The sequence below is a fragment of the Hippocampus bargibanti genome, linkage group LG01 (assembly GCF_051943395.1).
Source record: "Hippocampus bargibanti isolate YZ-2025 linkage group LG01, ASM5194339v1, whole genome shotgun sequence".
NCBI lineage: Eukaryota > Metazoa > Chordata > Actinopteri > Syngnathiformes > Syngnathidae > Hippocampus > Hippocampus bargibanti.
The window spans coordinates 13,888,940-13,904,222 of record NC_142734.1 but is presented as its reverse complement, the minus strand read 5'-3'; the positions used below and the strand labels follow the sequence as shown (position 1 = coordinate 13,904,222).

At 41.5% G+C, this 15,283-nt stretch overlaps 1 long non-coding RNA gene across 1 annotated transcript; it reads right to left on the bottom strand.

Annotated features, from left to right (window-relative positions):
* Positions 1 to 1,340: 1,340 nt before the first annotated feature.
* Positions 1,341 to 10,143, bottom strand: LOC148903217 (uncharacterized). The gene is made up of 3 exons (XR_016114777.1): positions 10,056 to 10,143; positions 1,755 to 1,933; positions 1,341 to 1,674 (listed from the first exon to the last, which is right to left on the bottom strand). It is a non-coding gene; the product is annotated as an uncharacterized LOC148903217 (long non-coding RNA).
* Positions 10,144 to 15,283: the final 5,140 nt, after the last annotated feature.

Sequence of the window (15,283 nt, the reverse complement as noted above, 5' to 3'; positions counted from 1 at the left end):
ATTTAGACAACACACACACACACACACACACACACACACACACACACACACACACACACACACACACACACACACACACACACACACACACACACACACACACACACACACACACACACGCGCGCATACACACACACACGCATACACACAAGCGATCTTATACACATTCCCAGTGCATGCGACTAAAAGGTAGCCATAATGACTGATGCTGCTGTTCAGAGAAAAGCATTGTCTTTTGAGTACAAAATGGAGGTTCACTTTGAAGCTGAGCTTAATGTCATTTGACATGCGTGTGCATGTGTGTCGCCACTTGCCCATGCAACACAGAGGCACAGACACCATGACCTTGAGTGTGATCCCACATGACGGAAGGAACTCCTTTTTCCTGTATTTTGGCCCTGAAGGTTGATTTGTTTTGACTGACGCTCCTGTCGTGTTTGGTTGGTTCCCACTTTGAGGGTGTGATCGCCTCGACATCGTCATGGTCACGCCATATCCCCACAGCCAGGAAATAACTCAATATGCACACATGCCACAAGCACCAGTGGCAGTGAAAAATTGAGTTGGAGCGGTCCAGATGTTGCCTGATGGCACAAGATGTGAAAATGTTGTCGGGCGACGCAATCCTCTTCGTGTTGAATTTATTCTTGCATTCAACTAATTAAATATGCATGTTTACTTACTTCTGTTGCAAAAATACAGTAAAGTCTCGTTATATCGATATTCAAGGGAGTCCGAAAAATATCGATATAACCGGGACTATCGATATATCCGACCCTGTTTGCATGTAATTTTCTCAGTGCGTGCATAGAAATAGTATCGATATAACCGGGACTATCGATATATCCGATATCGATATAACGAGACTTTACTGTAGTACATGACATGAAGCAGATCTAAAGTTCTCTCAATAATCCTGACCGTACCCCAACACACGCGCGCGCGCACACACACACACACACACACACACACGCACACACACACACACACACACACACACACACACACACACACACACACACACACACACACACACACACGCGCACGCACACACACACACACACACACACAGACACAGTGACTGGACATCGGCTTGGTCTCATAGGTTATAAATAGTAGTCACATCCTGCTGGATCGGACATAAAATGTGTAGGTGTGATGTTTATTTTATTATTATTATTATTTTGGGTGGTTGGGATTGTGCTTCAGTTTGTGTATCACCACAAATTGGCATTAAAAAATTTGACATCTTTTTGATCATTTTTCTCACTTATCATTCAACAAAAAGTAAAAGACATATAATGGAAACAAAGTCAGATGTCATGCCTGCAATTCCTAAATTTGTTGGTGTATTGGCTGATACTCTGTCTTTTAAAATATTTTCGCAAAAAATGAACACAGCACATTACAACACACCTGTTAAATTAAAGATCATGAGATTTAGACATTAACCACAAAAAAGTGAATTATTAAAGTATTAACAAGGTATTGCAAAACAAGCAAATGCCTGAATGTGATATCTTAACCATAGAGAGCGTTAAGCTTTTCTTTCTACTTTTTGGTAATCAGCCGATTCATAGAGAGAGGTTTTTTTTGCCCCTTGTTTCATGAAGTGGTCAACGCACTCCATCTCAAAGCATGCCGGTGAGTTTCCTTGTTTGAGGATGCCGTTACCTTGAAGCCAAACACAGCCCAGTAGTTTAATGAATTACCTCATGCGAAGTTGTAAACTGTAGTGAGCGCGCACAGTTTACCTTTCTGATAAGCAATGCAGGTACTTTAGTGTGCCGGGCTGCCCCCGCTGAACACGCAGCATGGTTGTGTGACCTGTTTCAAATCTCCTCCTGTGTCTTCAGCCCCTTCCACTCTGGTCATTTCCGCTGTATGATTACATTTGAATTCCAGACATCTCAGAGGTCACATTACCTTCGACCTGCAATGTGAGACGACATGTTTAAGACCAGTGTCACGATTTGCAAGGTGGTGGTGATGGTGGACCCCAAAAAAGCAGGCAGGAGGGAGGAGCAGGGTGTATTTGCCAAATTGTATTAAATAAAGTCGGCAGGAACAAAATCTCAAACAACAAAGCCATCAGAACTGGAAAGTCCAAAGTAGTAAACAAAACCATGAGTAAAACATGACAAGAAGAAACAAACCTGACAAGGTGAAACAAATAATGACCCGACACTGAGGTCGTGCCGGGAGTCTTTTTAACTGCCACTGATTAAAACAACTAACACCTGTGCAGCTGCGGGGCCAACCGTTGGTTGCAAACCTTAAAGTGGCAACAGTTATTTATGAGAGTACAAGTATGATAGATGAATAGAAATGATTAAATATATAAGTATTGATAAGTAAAGATGAAAAAAAGGAAAACTGAAAAAAATCTACTTAATGTACCGGCAGTTCCACACCACTGTCACACTTATGTCACCGGCTGCTTATCATTGCCAACACTGCAAGACAGAATGCTTAGACAGTTAAAGGACAACTGACACCTCCCGACAAGTTGTGTCCATAATTTGTAAAATCGCTTCAAATGACTTCTACTGAGCGTATTTTACAAAGATTCCACCGCATAAAGCTATACTTTGCGTTTTCAGACATGCGCTGAATATTCAGGAAGTCTTGTTTTTGAGTTGGTGACGATTCCTGACGTCACGTCACGGATGGAACGCCCCTGACCGAGAAAAGGACAGACAATGCATTTTGCGGTACTTTGTTTGGTCTGAAAACTTTGTGTTGATCTGTGTTAATGGCGAAATTAGAAGGAAAACACATAAATAACGCAATGGTGAATCGTGTGTTGCATCAAGACAACTATTTGATATTCGCTGACACAAACAAATCAGCCCATTTCCAACGGAGCTTTGGCGCCATTTTCTGCATTTTGTGGGTGCTACATTTCTGTCCAGATGCATCAAAATGACAGGGAATAACTTCTTTAATCGATTGCAAACATTTATGCTTTCCTCTTCAGAACTATTTGAATCATATTCATAAGTGGATGAGTAACAAGAAAGCATCTTCTCCGAATCTGAAGCCATTGTTTTGATTCTAGAGCAAGGCAAGACGTCTTGGCGTGACATCACGAACAAGGGGGCGGGACCTTCTGAAACTGGCCACTTCCGGGTTCAATTTGAAGTAGTTTTTGGACACTAAGTCATTTTTATTGGTGTTTTGCATTTGACTAAAAATATCATCCTGCATGTTTTGGGTATTTTAGAAGCTATAAAACGTTTTTCTGATGTCCCTGTGTGGAGTTTGCATGTTCTCCCCAGGTCCGCGTGGATTTTCTCCAGGTCCTCCGGTTTCCTCCCATATTCCAAAAACATGCATAGCAGGCAGATAGAACACTCCAAATTGTCCCTAGGTGTAAGTGTGATAGTGACTGTTGTATGTCTTTGTGTGCCCTGCGATTGGCTGGCAAACAATTCAGGGTGTCCCCCGCCTAGTGCCCGAAGACAGCTGGGATAGGCCCCAGCACCTCCCGCGACGCTAATGAGGAATGAGCGGTATGGAAAATGGATGGATGTGAAAATAGCTTTAATTATTTTGTAAAGATGGTCCAAGGTTTGCCTACACTTAACTCATTCACTGCCAGAAATGTGCAAAAATGTGTCCACTCTCGTGCTAGTGTTTTTTTTTCATTGAATTCCAGGACCCACAGAATATTGACTTTTAGGACTACATAAACATTCAATTGAAACCTTAGAGTCTAATGTTTCTGTTGAATGTTTATGTTGTTTGTTTTTTTTTTTTCTGATGAAAGAAGAGAGTCTAAGGCATAGAATCTCTTCTTTCATCAGCAAAAAAAAGTTAATTCCTAAATAATATGGGTCTGGAGTTATATGAGCTTGAAATGGGGCGGCTGTCCAAAATACAATGCACCACATACATATTTGTTTGTATAGGTATTTAACAACAGCTGAAGCTAGAACAAAGTGGCAACTTGGGACCAAGGGAAATACTGCCTGATTGTGGAAAAGAAAAAACATGGCCAGCACTGTATTGGTACCCAAGCACGAAAAAATAAAACAAATTTGGGAATGGCGCTCAACGTCAAATTTTCCAAATAAATTCATGAATGAGTTAAACTGTTCTGGTATCCATCCGTTGCTCAAAACATGAGAACATGATCAGTTTGATGCTATCTTTACGTGCACAAGCCAAGATTGGAATTACATTATGAGGCAGATGTGCAAACCACTGAAACCACATACTGCCATCCGACTAAAAAAGCAACAGGAAACACAACAGACACTTGTTGTCAATACTGCGCTTACATTTAGTCAGAAATAGCCGCCCCCGCTGTTATCAAAACTCAGGTCATGCTTCCTGTCTTTCTGCCACTTCAACTCGCACTGCGGAATTCTGGGTAAAGTCTGGAGGTAGTCCCACTCCCTCACACACAGTCACAAGCTTCCATTTTTTCTTGGCAAGGGATACAACTGCAAAGTAGAGATGCACATGGTCAGGTTTCTATCTGAAATTTTGCCCAAAGTGATCTGTAATCTCCTGCTGTGCCATATTGTTTTAAAACACTATGACTACACTACTGAATGTTTATGTAGTCCTAAAACTCAATATCAAAGTAAAGTTAACTTTATTGTCAAATATGCTAATATGCATGACATACACCACTGATGAAATTACTGTCCTCTTGGATCCAGCGTGCAAGGCACATTCTGTGGGTCCTGAAATTTGAGTGGAAATGACAAAAACCCTGGCACTGGAGTGGACACATTTTTGCACGTCGAGCAGTGAATGAGTTAAAAACATAGCAGGTTGTGGATTGGCTGTCTGCGAACAGCTCTCAAAACACTCCATCAGCATTTAGCATTTCCCACACCCCGAGCACACAGGGGAAAGTGTGTCCATAAACCTATTTTATGACATGTTGTGCTCTGAAGAACATTGTAATAAAGCGGTGCTATTCATAAAAGGTTAAAAGAAGCCGTTTGATGCCGACAGCAGAGTCCACCCGCGCCACAGCAAACAAACCTCCCACATTCCTGAAACAATGATGACTCAAAATGAGGGATTCTTGTGCTCAGGGCCAAACAGCAAAGAGGGAAAAAAACATGGCGTCCTTGTAATGGACTGTCTGGTTACAGTGCAACAGAGGAAGGGACAGCTCACATTCTTTAGCACTGACCTCACGCAGGAACACCATGATGCAGTCTTCACAACCCAAAAAGGGGGTACATGTGCAGTTGCACTTTCAGCTCTCTCGAGTTCATTTTATTTTATTTTATTTTTTTTTTTTGCAGAAAAACAGATAGCCTGCAGCCCAGCATTGAGTGTTCATGACGATGTCGTAGAACCCCCCCGAGGAGCGCTCATGCATCTTCTTCACCTGCCACAGTTCATTCATCAAATCCTCAGCCTGCACACATGCACACACCACGAATAACCAACAAAGGCTTATAATGAGCAAGAATGTCCACAGATCAGTTGGACAGCTGCCACAGCAGGGAGAAGGCGGGGCGGGTGGGGGGGTGCGCTCCTGGCGGTGCCCTCACAAAGATTCCCCCACTTCGCTTCAAAGATCCAACAGTGGCCAGAGTGCCATTCTTCTGTCGGGGCATGTAAGAAAGAACAAATCCTTCTCTATTGCACTGCTACACACAGCATCATTTCAATTTTTTTGTTTTTGTTTTATGACTATTTTTATTCAGGTAAATGTACTTTCCACTCCGCTAATGAGGCCATGGAATAAATAGAAAGAAAAAGTAAACCACAGTTAATTGGTTGACTGATGAATTCAAAAAGTTAGCGACTGATATGGCAGGGAGCAAGGAGGGTCAGAGAGGATCAAAGCGTCCTTTTCACCAGTGGATCAAGGACGTCATGGTGAAATGTGCACGTCTGCTACAAGCTAAATGTTGTAAGCAAACACGAAGCTTTAGCATCCATTGACGAAAATAGATTGTCTCACATCTCCTGTCCCACGTAAATCTGGTTCAATTCCAAGCCACGATGGTTCTACATACGCATCGGCGCTCTGCGCTGACACTCCTTTCTTCTCATCAAAGGTTCCTCAAGCCATGCATGCATCCAGCCGCAGACTGTCCAACAGTTTTACAACCCCACTGAATAAAGTGGGGCTGCAAAAATGCTGCCCATTATTGCCGCAAAAAAAGCACAATTGCCCCAGAGCTGTCCAGCGATGAAGGTCAAATGGCAATGACATTCCTCCCAATCAAAAATAGTGCTGGCATATTCGTGCTGCTGAAAAGGTGCAACCGCTCAGCACAGTCTCCTTTGAACATCATAATTTTTTTTACTCATTTCTCACTTTGTTTGTCTTTTGTGATGTGTGTTTCAAAATGTGCAGATATTTTTGCTTCAAACTGTATTTTTTCATCCTGCATTTCTTAAATCTGTAACATGTCTGAGTACAGTGAAAAGCACATCCAAATCAAATGTACATATTATTATTATTATTACTATTATTATTATTATTAGTAGTAGTAGTAGTAGTAGTAGTAGTAGCAGTAGTAGTAGTAGTATTATTATTATTAGTATTAGTATTATTATTATTAGCACCCGGAGTAATTGAAAGCTTCGGGTTAAAGCATGAGCAAAAAGGTCAGACGAAAAACAAAACCGCTTTGCAGACATGACTGCTGTTTTCATGGGAATTGGAGAACTGGCTGTCAAAATTGCTTTCTCAAGAGATAGATAGGTAGACCACGTAACAACCCAAAACAGATCTTGGACTTAAATAGAATGTGTCATTTATCGACACTGCGTTGTCACGGAAACTAACTTGTGAGCCAGAATGTGGCAGATGGCTCCGGGAATCGATGGCTGAGCCAGAAACGCGCCAATCGGTGCACGTGCCACAGACACAAGGGAGATGGTTTGTCCTCACTCTCAGTTTGTGTTTCACCAGGCATGTGCCGTTGATAGCTGACATCGTTTAAGATAACTCAGAAGATGCCAAGGCCCTCCTCTTTCAACAAGTGCTTCTATTTGTTGCGTTTTGGCTCCAGTGAAGAAACTCCAACCTGACGTGTCAGGGCTGGGCTTGCATAGTCCAATAAAGTACAACCCTTCCCGTGAAAATAACCTAAAATCATATTTCCCCAGAAGGGCCCTCATCTTGAAGTTGGCTACACAAACACAGCTTAGTTTTAAATCAGAAGCTGGGCTGTGGTATTTAGGAAGAGTATTAATATCGATCGATCACATGGAGACTGAAAAATCGCTCTCACTGCAGCCTCCTGATATTACTACTAATAATAACTATAATCCTCCAGGACATGCCATGCCCATAGGGAGCCAATCAGGCGTCGCTTTATGTAATCCCTGCATCCATCCAGACGCAGACACACACGTTTCGCTCAGTTTTTCGGCAATAGTGCATGCACACACGCACACACGCGCGCGCGCACACGCATAGACAAACACAAACACACACGCGCACACACATTTTTTTGCGGCAGGAAAGGGCCCATGCGTGGTACTGTATTGTCTGACCACATGCTGAAGTTGTCCAGTCAAAATAAATGGTCAGTCATCAGATCAATGAAAGGGTTGAAATTTTCTGTACCTAAAATTTAGCAGATTAGACTAGTGGATACTTCCTGGCAAACTGGCCTGAAAGAACTGGTAATTTTATGTGTTTAAAAAAATATATATATCCCTTTTTCACTTTCAGAGCAATTGTGACATATAATAACTGATTCGCTAACAATATGACTGCTATATCACATTTTGTTTGGCCTTTATTGAACTCATTCACTGCCAGACAATTTTCAAAAATGTGTCCACTAGGGTTTTTGTCATTTTCACTCAAATTGCAGGACCTACATAATATTGAGTTTTAGGACTACATAAACATTCAATTCAGCGTAAGAAACCTTCAAGTCTGAGACTCTCTTCTTTCATCAGAAAAAAAGAGAGTTAATTCCTAAATTATATGGGTCTGGAGTTAACTGAACTTGAAATGGGGCTGGGTGTACAAAAGGAAAATGCTGCCTCCTCGTGGAAGGTAAAAACACTGCCAGATGTCTGACCAGCGATTTATCGGTACCCCCGCTATAAAAAACACAATTTGAACAAATTCTTTAATGGCGTTCCATGTCATACTTTTCAATTCCCCGAATAAATTCGGGAATGAGAATAGAAATGCATCAATTGCGTATGAGTCTGTAACATGTTGATTGCAATTAAAGGTGGTTCATATAAATTGATTCTTGCATAGATGTCTTATTGTACACGCACTTATAGAAATCGAAAATGAATGGGTTTATGTCACCATTCAATTGCCATATTGTATAGAAGCCACAGCGAGGTCTTTTCATTTGAAATGTACACACTTGAATACTGCAAAGGAATCCAGGCTGCAGCTTCTCGATTGACTAATGCAGTCTTGCTAGCTGTGTTTTTTTTTTCTTTTTTGCTTTCAGTAAAGTAACGTGTTTGTGTGAGCATTTGGACTGAATGGGAGTCAGTGTCACATAAATACTGCTAATTCCAAGCACAAGTTCTTACAAGAGCAGGAAACAATCAACAACAACAAAAAGATTATCTTGAGATGGCTAAATGAGCCCAAGTCGGTTGCATCCTATAAAGGCGAGTGTGTCATGACACCTCACAAAAACATACACAGCACCGGCCAGATAGGACCTTCACAACAATGTAAAATATCCCCATTGTATCAACATTTTAGTCACAGCAGACTAATCTGTCTGTTTGAAAATTACTGTGTGTTATGACAATGAGTCATGTGCATTTTCTTAGAGCCTGTTTTGTTTTGGTAATCATATTGTTTTTGTCCCGGGCAATTTAGTGAAATCTGTTGACTGAATATAATGGCAGCATGGACCATACACAGCTGTGGGGAAAAATAATCAATCAGGAAAAAATTTTGGTCTGCAAATAAATCATCCAAATGACAATTTTTGTTTTTCAGAATTCCTCCTAAAAATAAACTTTCTGACGTGAAACCCTAACAAATATAAAACAGTCCCGAGCGGCCTCTTTATTGGTCTCAAGCCCAGACTTGCACAGCAATCATACTCATCCCTGGCGACGACACTCTTGCTACTGAGCTCTACAGTGACATCGATTCACAAATCCATTTTGCAGCGCTGCCTTGTCAACCAGCCATTTTAATCTCATAAAATGGCTCCGGCTTGAGCATAAGCTTGTGCGGATGGAGGAATTCACGTTACGACCATCAGTCCATTGTTTCCCCCATCGGATGCTGCTCGAGACAATAATGTCTAATCTTATCACCTTGTTAGTCCGATGGAATGTAAATTGCTTCAGGCCACATCCCTTTCGGCCCCGTTTCGACACATTCCATGAGCCTCATGAAGAGAAGTACAACAACTTTAGGATCAATATTTTAATGCTAAGTACTTTCTGCCAGTATCTACTAAAAAGCTAACATATTCACCATTTAATAGCAAGGTATTGCTCAGGTTGAACTTGAAGTGAGGAGAGAAGCTACCTCAGCCAGGATTTGGGAAGATTATCTTAATTTCTTTATTTCAAGTCATACCAATGCTTCCCAGGCCGTTCAGCGCCACAATGAATTCCGCATTTGTCTTTTGAAAGGAGTTCACCAGAGCTTCAGATCAATCAGGTCCGAGCTGCAACTGTCCATTCCCAGGTGGTTGCAATGACCGTTCTTCAAATAATAAGCGTTCTCCACAATGCATTAACCGCATATTATGTTAAGGGGTCTTTACCTACCCCGGTCAACTGATGTCCAAAACGTTTATTATGAAAAAAAAAAAACAAACTAAAAGACATTTAAAACAACAATCGACATGACTACAATATGTTCGACAAAACATACAATCTTCTTCTTTTCCTTTCGGCTTTTCCCTTCAAGGGGTCGCTACAGCGAATCAGTAACCTCCATCTTCAGAGGTATGATACGCATGTTTGTTTTGGCCCAGCGTTTACGTCGGATGCCCTTCCTGACACAACCCTCTGTATTTAAAGTATTTATATAATATTTGCATTAATATTTAGAATTTACGGGTTTGGTTCAGTAACAGATTCAACAAATGAGCAAATTAACAACGTACCGTGTGCACCTTGTAAACCGCAAGTCGACAAACGTTAACAGCGTAGACTTTATCGTTCCATTTCTCTGGCGATTTTTCTCGCAATTTGTCTCGTTCTCTCTCTCTCTCGAGCGATTTCTCTCGCACATCGAAACACGTGCCACGGAACCGGAAGTGATCATGACAAACTATTATAAATAAACTATTGAGGACAATTTTAAGAACAACATACATATGAAGGTTCGAATAGAAATGTTAAACATTTTTACAAAACAACACCAAAGAAATTGTATTGTTGTTGTCATGGCAACCAATGACAATATATATATATATAATTTACCAGTTTCCATTTTTGTGTTGACTGAAGCACTGGATATCCTTACCTTTTTCCTTTCTTCAAAACAGTTCTAAAATATCCCAATGGGATAAAAAATATGTTGTCTCTCTTTTCACGTACAGTAACCTCGGTTTACAAACCCCTTGCCTTACGAAGTTTTCCGTTTACGAACGTTTAATTTATGAAAATTAAACCTTGGCATACGCACTACATTTCGAGATACACACGGAGCAACGCCCCACCATGCCTGTTGGAGTAATTTTTCCCGGAAGAACACCAAACCACACGACCGAACAGCGCCACAGCTGACCTACCTTTCCACATTCCCTTTCTTTGAGTGCACACGTCGTTCGTCTTCAAGGATTTATCGCGGATACTTTTGCTGTTATGGGACCAAAAAAGACCCCACCACAGGCTTGTGTTCAGCCGAAGAAGACACAAAACAAAATCATAGTCGAAGAGTAGAAGGAGATGATTGAGAAACATGAACGAGGAGTGTGTTTGTCTGACTTAACGGCCCAGTGCTAAATCCACCATTGCTACCATCCTTCGGAACAAAGAAGCTATTAAAGGTGCGTGTGTTGCTAAAGGTGTTTCCGTGTTGTCAAAGCAACGGTCTCGGGTAATAGAAGAGGTTGAAAAACATCTGTCAATTTGGATTGACTGAATAAAGCAATTATATCCGAGAAAGCACGGCAAATTCACTCTGATATCGTCATGCGGCAACCTGGAAGTTCGCCGTTTATTGATGATTTTAAAGCTAGCAACAGATGCAAAAATGATAGAGTCTCAGAAGAAGCAAAAAGAAGCCACACCGGAGGTTGAGTTACCAACAGTCCATACAGTAACTCCCTCCCTTCCCCCACCGCCTGCCGCCTCCTCCCTCCCACCCCATCCCATCAAGCCATCAACGACCATCACAAAGGTAAATAAAACGACTTTATTATACAGTACAGCTTATTTCTTTAATTACAGTCCTTATGGAATGTGACTCCTTCCAAACAGCAATTCCCTCTGACCTCCCACCCCATTCCATCAAGCCATCAACGACCATCACAAAGGTAAATAAAACAACTTTATTATACAGTGAAGTGTATTTCTTTCATTACAATACAATAGCACATTTATTATACATAGAATAAGGTATATTGTGCGTAGTTTTAAGGCTCATTTAGCTGAAAATTATACTTTATGGAGACCTGGGAACGGATTATTCTCATTTTAATGGTTTCTTATGGGAAATTATTTTTTGGGATACACACTTTTCACCTTACACACTTTGTCTGGGAACCAATTAAGTGCGTACGCCAAGGTCCCACTGTATGTCTACAACAGCTCAGAAACAGTTTTTGCTGATGTCACCTATTATTTGATTGTTTTGTGTGGATTTTTACATACGGGTAAAAATGACCCACAATATTATCAACGTGATTTTTTTCCCAACATAATATGAGGGTGATGCATCATACAACGACACCGCATAGTAACAGTTTTGGGTGGAGATATGCACCATTCTCCCCATCCGAAATCCACCAAAAACATAACTTCTTTTATGTCATCAAATCCATCCTGTGTTCTTCCATCACCGTTTGGTTCGGGGCCGCCACAAAAATGGACAAAATCCAACTTCAACGGATAGTTAGGACGGCGGAAAAAATCATTGGCACCGCCCTACCCACTCTCGAGGACTTGCACACTGCAAGAATCCGAACAAGGGCGCGGAAAATCCTACTGGACCCTCCGCACCCTGCCCACCACCTTTTCCAGCTACTCCCCTCAGGCAGGCGCTACCGATCCATGCGCACCAAATCCAGCAGACATTTAAACAGCTTCTTCCCCCAAGCCATTAACTCTTTGAACTCTTTCAACAGTAGCCAAAATGGAACTGTATAGTGCCACTTAGCAGTTTTTTTGACGACGATACTAGTGCAGCGTGTTCTACCGGAAACAAATTCCTTGTGTGTCCTACATACTTGGCAATAAAGATGATTCTGATTCTGATTCTGATTCTGATTCTGATGTGTCATTTGGCATCAAGACATTGTCATAAGGCCAATAAAGCAATAAGAGCGTGCTGTGTCGAGCATCAGGCTTCTAATTCTGAGGAAGGAATCTCAAAATCTATTTTGAGGAACACAGTCGCATCAATGTCAGAACTGCTACCACATCCAAAATGGTTCAAATTTGAGGAAGCTACGCACGCAAAGTGAATTGAGAACACCCTTTGATATCAAGCTAAAAAATGTTTGCAGGACCGAAGACTAGAATGAAAACAAAACATCCGAAAATTGGCCTCAGTTCCAAGCCAAATAATATCAAAACACATTGAAGCAAATCAGGACCACACACGTGCGCACAAACACTTTGGACCTGTGTGAGGCAAGAGTTTGGGAGATTTGTTATGGAAAGAGAGCAATTGTTTCTGGGAATTTGCCCTGCTCACCTTTGAGACAGAAAAGTGGGAGGAATGAGGGGGTGTGAATTCTTTTTTGGGATAGTCACAACCATTCTTTCGTAAGCAGTCAACCTTCTTCAGCTTCTCATCTGCCATATTACCAACAACTGGGCCAATTAATGGTCATATCAATCTGGAATGTCTGTTGATTTTCTGTATTGTGGTTTAATTCAGTCTTTTTTTAACTCATTCACTGCCATTCCCGAATTTCTTTGGGGATTGAAAATATGACATACTGTGCCGTTCCCAAATGCGTTCCAGTTTTTTTTCTTTTTTGGGTGCCAATAAAGCACTGGCCAGAGCATCTGGCAATGTTTTTTTCCTTACATACAGCAAAGTCCGAGCAACATCCCGAATGTTGATGTGTTGCATAAGAAAGTGGCATCAGTTTACCCCCTGCCAACATAAACAGAGCTTTTCTTCCCAAGGCTTGTATTACTCATTCACATCATGATTTGCTACATTTCAAGTGGTACGAACGATTGCTGTAGGACAAGTAATAATGTTTGATTGACATTTAGCTAAATGTTTGTGCAGAGCAAAAGAACATAAATGTGGACTTTTGTTTGTTTGCTTATGTCTACTTTGTACAAGTCGTGTCAGAAAGCATAAAACAAAAGGTGCTTGCAAAGGCAAGGTAGAAGAGAACATGGCATATACGCTAACAAAATATCACAATTCCAATAATGTGAATCCAAAAATCAAAATATCTAAAAAGGAAATACGGTAGTGGGAATACAAAGTTGTAGGACAGAATGAGAGCGACTCTGAGAGGTATCAAGTGGTCTAAAATACAACAGTTGAAGCACCACAATGAGCAAGGTCAATAATCCGACAGAGCTTTGCGCACATGGCAGTCCTTCAATACTTGATGGGGAAACGTGGAACAGGTTCACCTGTTGGAGAACATCCTTCACTCCATCTGGAACTGAACCACAATCAAAATACTCAGAAAACGACAGCCATGAATCGGCCTGCGCAGTGTGCACACTCATTCCATTCATTCTTGTCGCAACAGCCATCTTGGCGCCGTGCCTGTGCTGGGGCACAAAATGGTGCCCAGGAACAATTGTGGCGTGGGGGAACTCCTTTGCCAGATTTCCAGACAAAGATGCCGTGTCGGTGGCCGACCTCTCCTTCAGTCCAATTTGAATTGCGATGCTGCAGATGGAGGGGCGGCGAGGGAATGCCGGCACACGTCTGCCTGAACCCTTTATATAAGGTGGGGACCGGAGGAGGGGGGCTCAGTGTACAAAAAGACACAGAGACCGTCTGTCTTCAGTTGCAAAGACAGCGGGGCATTCAGGAATGTGAAGCTCTTTTCACCAAGTGACAGTGAATTGAAACCGTTTCAGTCTTTGTCCCGACTTGTGACTAGTGATGAATTTATCATAAAGCAAACAACGCGTAAATGCTTCAAGTCGTAAGGTTGTAGTGACCTCTTCACATTTTGACTCTTTTCCACTGCCCGCTGCCTCAAAAGCTTCTTGATTCATTCATCCAAACTTTAGGTTATAACATGTGAGCAGTGGCGGGCCGTACATATCACTCCTAGGCCTTCAGTAGTGCTACGTCTGAATCAATCAGCTGCAAGTGTAGTGTGCTATTACTACAAGAAGAAACTTATGAAATACTGTCATTAAACTGTTTGAATGTTTACTATGAAAGTGTGGCTTCATGATAACCTCATAAAATTGCAATTGTATTAGCTATTTTTGCTAACTTCAGAGCTGTCCAAACTTAATGATGTCCATCTATTCTTGAAAAGTCCGTCTTAAAAATGGTTTTAACAGGATATATGCAACCAAATCCATTTCTTCTCCTCCTTCAGCCATTGTGGGTTGACAAAAACGCTATTAAATAAACAAACAACAAAAATATATTTGCTTATGCAGCTCACTAGAGATACAGTGTACTAGCTCTGGCCAGTATGCGCTTATCACTAGCGGCTAGTGACTAGCCAATCATGTGATTAGCCAATAATAATTTGCAAAAACTCGGACGTTATCAGCACCTTCGAACAGGCCTTGGGTTGCCAACTCGAACTCTGATTGGTTAAAGCCACAGTTTCATCGCCATTGATTTTTATGCTCCAGAGCCTGCCGAACTGATTGTGAAGGCGTCCAAGCCTACCCTGGTAACAAATGATGGCTGAAATGTTAAATGCTTAAATACAAAAACACACATCTGGAAGCAGCACAATAGGTGAAAAGCAATGAAAGGAAGCTAAAAGATAATTTGGAGTTATTTAATAAGAATTCAAGGACAAAATATAATTCACATGAGTCTGTCATCATATATTTTTAGGCCAGCAGAGAAGGCCCATCACTGCAAGTGAGCAACATCACTTTTGATCCCCCCCATGAACAAATTTGGCCAAAAAGAGACAAAACTTTAAACCCTAAAACAGTAAGCGTACATTTTCCAAAAACAGATCCTAAAATCTGGAGTTGCCCG